The following is a 6,142-nucleotide window of genomic DNA, read 5'->3' on the forward strand; positions in this document are numbered from 1 at the left end:
TTCATAATATCGTTTCTAAGAGAGATGATCTTGGCAGGAGGAAAATACTTAGAGATAAAAGCATCTTTGCACTTATTCCATGAATCAATACTATTTTTAGGCAAAGACGAAAACCAAGCTTTAGCACGATCTCTAAGTGAAAAAGGAAATAGCTTCAATTTAACAATATCATTATCCACATCTTTCTTCTTTTGCATATCACACAAATCAACGAAGCTATTTAGATGGGTAGTGGCATCTTCACTAGGAAGGCCGGAAAACGGATCTTTCATGACAAGATTTAGCAAAGCAGTATTAATTTCACAAGATTCAGCATCGGTAAGAGGAGCAAGCGGGGTGCTAATAAAATCATTGTTGTTGGTATTGGTGAAGTCACATAATTTAGTATTATCTTGAGCCATCGTGACAAGCAAGCAAACTAACACACAAGCAAACAAAAAAACAAGCAGGCAAAAAGAGGCAAATAGAGAAAGAGATGGAGGATAGAGAGAGAGGGCGAATAAAACAGCAAGGGTGAAGTGGGGGAGAGGAAAACGAGAGGCAAATGGCAAATAATGTAATGCAGATAAGGGTATGTGATGGGTACTTGGTATGTTGACTTCTGCGTAGACCTCCCAGGCAACGGCGCCAGAAATCCTTCTTGCTACCTCTTGAGCACTGCGTTGGTTTTCCCCGAAGAGGAAGGGATGATGCAGCAAAGTAGCGTAAGTATTTCCCTCAGTTTTTGAGAACCAAGGTATAAATCCAGTAGGAGGCTACGCGCGAGTCCCTCGTAACTGCACAAAACAAGTAAATCCTCGCAACCAACGCGAATAGGGGTTGTCAATCCCTACACTGCCACTTACGAGAGTGAGATCTGATAGATATGATAAGATAATATTTTTGGTATTTTTGTGATAAAGATGCAAAGTAAAATAAAGGCAAGGTAAAAAGCAAAGGAAATAACTAAGTAATAGGAGATTAATATGGTAAAGATAGACCCGGGGGCCATAGGTTTCACTAGTGGCTTCTCTCGAGAGCATAAGTATTCTATGGTGGGTGAACAAATTATTGTTGAGCAATTGAAAGAATTGAGCATAGTTATGAGAATATCTAGGCATGATCATGTATATAAGCATCAGTCCGAGACAAGTAGGCCGACTCCTGCCTGCATCTACTACTATTACTCCACTCATCGACCGCTATCCAGCATGCATCTAGAGTATTAAGTTAAAAACAGAGTAACGCCTTAAGCAAGATGACATGATGTTGAGGGATAAACTCATGCAATATGATGAAAACCCCATCTTGTTATCCTCGATGGCAACAATACAATACGTGCCTTGCTGCCCCTACTGTCACTGGGAAAGGACACCGCAAGATTGAACCCAAACCTAAGCACTTCTCCCATTGCAAGAAAGATCAATCTAGTAGGCCAAACCAAACTGATAATTCGAAGAGACTTGCAAAGATAACCAATCATACATAAAATAATTCAGAGAAGATTCAAATATTGTTCATAGATAGACTTGATCATAAACTCACAATTCATCGGTCTCAACAAACACACAGCAAAAAGAATATTACATTGACTGGTTCTCCACAAGAGAGGGGGAGAACATTGTATTGAGATCCAAAAAGAGAGAAGAAGCCATCTAGCTAATAACTATGGACCCGTAGGTCTGAAGTAAACTACTCACACTTCATCGGAGGGGCTATGGTGTTGATGTAGAAGCCCTCTGTGATCGATGCCCCCTCCGGCGGAGCTCCGGAACAGGCCCCGAGATGGGATCTCATGGATACAGAAAGTTGCGGCGGTGGAATTAGGTTTTTGGCTCCGTATCTGATCGTTTGGGGGTATGTAGGTATATATAAGAGGAAGGAATACGTTGGTGGAGCAACAGGGGGGCCATGAGGGTGGAGGGCGCGCCTGGGGGGTAGGCGCGCCCCCCTACCTCGTGGCCTCCTCTTTTGTGTCTTGACGTAGGGTCCAAGTCTCCTGGGTCTTGTTCGTTGAGAAAATCATGTTCCCGAAGGTTTGATTCCGTTTGGACTCCGTTTGATATTCCTTTTCTTCGAAACCCTAAAACAGGCAAAAAAACAGCAATTCTGGGCTGGGCCTCCAGTTAATAGGTTAGTCCCAAAAATAATATAAAAGTGGATAATACAGCCCAATAATGTCCAAAACAGTAGATAATATAGCATGGAGCACTCAAAGATTATAGATACGTTGGAGACGTATCAATGCTCCAATGCACTAAGGTTGGTTGAAAAATCTAATGTGTGTCCTTGGGTGAATTTCTAGGTCCCATGCAAGAGATGGGAATGAAATTCAAACACCATGGCACTGTTGATTGCCGGCAAAATGCTGAGATGCCTGGTTTTAAATTCTAGTAAATCCAAAACTTGTCTGAAATTCATAAAACTTGGCATGCTATCATGGAGCGGCATCCACATGCTGAAAATTTGTCCCATTTGGGGCAGGTTCGGGTATATGCTTCTCACAAACCAGAGCTTCTCACAACAAGCATGATGGTTTCGGTAGGGAACGTCCCACCTTTGGGGACGAAACGATATCCATTGCCTCTTATTGCTTTCAAAAAATTTCTCGTGTCAACATAGAAGAACAGGAGTGTTGTGTCAATTTTTGGGATTTGGGGGGGGGGTTCGTTTGGAAATTTTTATGCATTAATTGAGTTTTCAATGCATTTATGTGCACAATTCAAATTTGAACTACATGCACATGCTCCAATGCACTAAGGTTGGTTGAAAAATCTAATATGTGTCCTTGGGTGAATTTCTAGGTCCCATGCAAGAGATGGGAATTAAATTCAAACACCAGGGCACTGTTGATTGCTGGCAAAACGTTGAGATGCCTGATTTTAAATTCTAGTAAATCCAAAACTCTTCTGAAATTCATGAAACTTGGCATGATATCATGGAGTGGCATCAACATGTCGTGTTAAAAAAATTGTCCCATTTGGGGCGAGTTCGGGTATATGCTTCTCACAAACAAGAGCTTCTCACAACAAGCATGATGGTTTCGGTAGGGAACATCCCACCTTTGGGGACGAAACGATATCCATTGCCTCTTATTGATTTCAAAAAATTTCTCGTGTCAACATAGAACAACAGGAGTGTTGTGTCAATTTTTGGGATTTTTTGGGGTTCATTTGGACATTTTTATGCATTAACTGGGTTTTCAATGCATTTATGTGCATAATTCAAATTTGAACTACATGCACATGCTCCAGTGCATATAAATTGGTTGAAAAATCAAATCTTTGTCCTTGGTGCATGCTTAGGTCCCATGCAAGAAATGGGAATGAATTTCAAACACCAGGGCACCGTTGATTGCCGACAAAACATTGTGATGCGTGGTTTTTAAATTCTAGTAAATCCAAAACTCGTCTGAAATTCATGAAACTTGGCATGCTATCATGGAATGGCACCCGACATGATGTGGTATTTTTCGTGTCCATTTTGAGAGAAGGCGCACTCGAATAATGACAGCCAGCAAAGGCATTTTGAGAAAATAGCTGCCACTTTAATATCTCAAACGTTTGTATAACTCAAACCGTGTGTGTTCTATTAACCATTCACGTGACGCCACGTGTCTTGGTTTTAATGGCTGTAGGAGGTGCCATGCGGACAACTTCTTGACCTTGACTGAACGGGAGGCGTGCGAGCGTAGTCCGGTGGGCAGGCTGACAGAGAGCCGTGTAGGCTGTCCTCCAATGCGTAGGCTCACCGGGAAGCGTGTAAGCTATACGCTGCGCAGGCTCACTAGGAAGCGAGCCCTTTGACTTCCATGGCCGCTCACCTTCCTCTCCATTAATGGCGCCCGAGCCGCTGTTTAATACGGGTGGCCTTACTGTTCGCCTCCCACCCCCCCCCCCCCCGTGCAGACCCCCACCGCCATGGTGCAAAATGATCATCTACCACTAGTCTTCAAGTTTGGTGAAGTCGACTCCGAGCCGGAGGAGATAGAAAACAAGGATGAATGGGGCCTCATGGACATGGCCCAGAACGAGCTGGCCGCGGCGGTTGCTGCCCCTGCTCCCGTCCCAGCTCCCATCCCCGCACCCGCGCCAGCGACCATCCCCGTAGCATTGACGGGCTAGTCGCTGAGCACTATCGCAGAGCTGGAAGCCGCGGGCGTCAGCGAGGTCTCCGTGGACCCGCGTGAGCTCGTGTACATGCCAGCGCCAGCGCTCGTGCCCGTGCGCGCCCCTCCACCCACCGTGGTGCCAGCCACCGTGCGTTTGGCTGCACCCGCCGCGCCCATGCGCGCCCCTCCACCCACCGCGGCGCTGGTCCCCGTGTGTTTGGCTGCACCCATCGCGTGCCCGTGTGCCCCCTCCCTCAACGGCATGGGATGCTGCCATCGACCGCTACCTCTCAGCGGCGCCAGTTGTCGTCCTCCCGCGCCCCACCCGTCGATCGCACGTTGACGTGATGTTTGATTTACAAGTGAAGAACATTTTGTGCTGCCTTGAAGACTTCAACAACGGCGTCCCGATGGACGACAATGACGGTGCGGCACGCCGCCTCCGCCGCCGCCGGAAATAGTTTTTTTGGGGTTTAATACTATATCTCGAATTCTCGATCATATGAATATAAATTCGCAGTGTGACTGAATGAAAGATATGGTTTGAATGAACTTGCATTTTTCTCTCTTAATGTATAGACTTATCAAATGATTTTCTTTTTAAAAAAAGTCAACGGTTTTTAAATATAAGACACTCATTGCAAACGTTTTAGTTAGAACACCCGTATGCAAACCGACAGCTTCCCTAGGAAGCTAAGGGAAAATGTGCCTAGAAGGATTTCTGCATCCCTTCAACGCAAACGGTTGTTTTGCATGACCCGTGTGCAACCATGTACAAACAATTGGGTAAGATTTGCATATCTGTCATTTTGGGTATGTTGCCATTTCTCAAACTGGAAAGATTGACATTTGTTTATCTAGTAACATTGCCATTTGTCATTTTGGGTATGTTGCCATTTCTCAAAATATGCAGCTACAAATCACTAGCACTATCTAATTTTTGCAACTAAAATCACTAACACTATTCATATGGACACCACTAGCAGGCGTGAGTTCATGGACGCATATGAAAATGTACCATTGATTACATACAACAAGTCATCAACCCACAATGACAACGAGGATACACGTTGGATTATAGATCAATTCCAACAAAACATTCTAGTAAAGTTTTTCTCACACAACAAATAACAAAGCGATGAAATGGACATCAGCTCAACCACTCGTGGGCATTGGAAATGCTTGCTTTGAACCAAAAGTGATTCTCTGGGAAGGGCCAGCTACTGTCAATCTCGAGACCAACGCAGGACTGATCATCGAGGCTGAAGCGGCCTATGTCAGGACCCATATTGGGACGGTAGGGAAGCATAGTAATGTCCGGGGTATAGATACAGTTGCTTCTCATAAATGGTAGTAACGTTGTGTCAACAGCAGCTGGATCGCCTTCCACCATCATTGGATAGTTTTGTCCAAGGAAGAGTGAGTTTCCTCCAAGAATTTCAATACTAAACCAGGGAGAAGGTGTTGACGCTAGTACACTAGTATCCATCCCGAATACCCTGCAATGGATGTTGGAATAGGTCTAGAGAGTGCGACCATACGAGACAACACCTGGTTCCTTAGTAACATCAGCAATGCCCCGTATACAGACAAGAAGAGGTGATCCATCAGAACAAGTTGCCAGGCGCCACTGAGTATATGGGTCCTGCTTGTCCTCATGCTCGTGAATAAAATTTTCAAGTATAGGTGGTGGAATGTTCACAGGACCTTGGAAACACAAGAAGGTTAATTAGTAAAGTGAAACTAGCTAACCCGCATGCATGTGGATGAAACAATTATAATTACGGTAGAAGACAAACGTACCGAAATCATGAGGATTCCATGCAAAAATAGTGCCACGAGTGGTGGCAGCAAACACAAGACCCTCGTACTGAATTGCATCACAGTACTCATCCGTGTATAGAAACCGATTTTTGAGCAATATCCATCGAGTCGAACCATGAAGGACGGCAACAAGCTTGTCGAAGATAGCGACAACATAAGCATTCCTATAACCCCAAGAGCGGTTGGGAACTCGACAAATTGCTATCTTCCGTAGACGATAGTCAGCAT

The sequence above is a fragment of the Triticum aestivum genome, chromosome 4A (assembly GCF_018294505.1).
Source record: "Triticum aestivum cultivar Chinese Spring chromosome 4A, IWGSC CS RefSeq v2.1, whole genome shotgun sequence".
NCBI classification, from domain to species: domain Eukaryota; kingdom Viridiplantae; phylum Streptophyta; class Magnoliopsida; order Poales; family Poaceae; genus Triticum; species Triticum aestivum.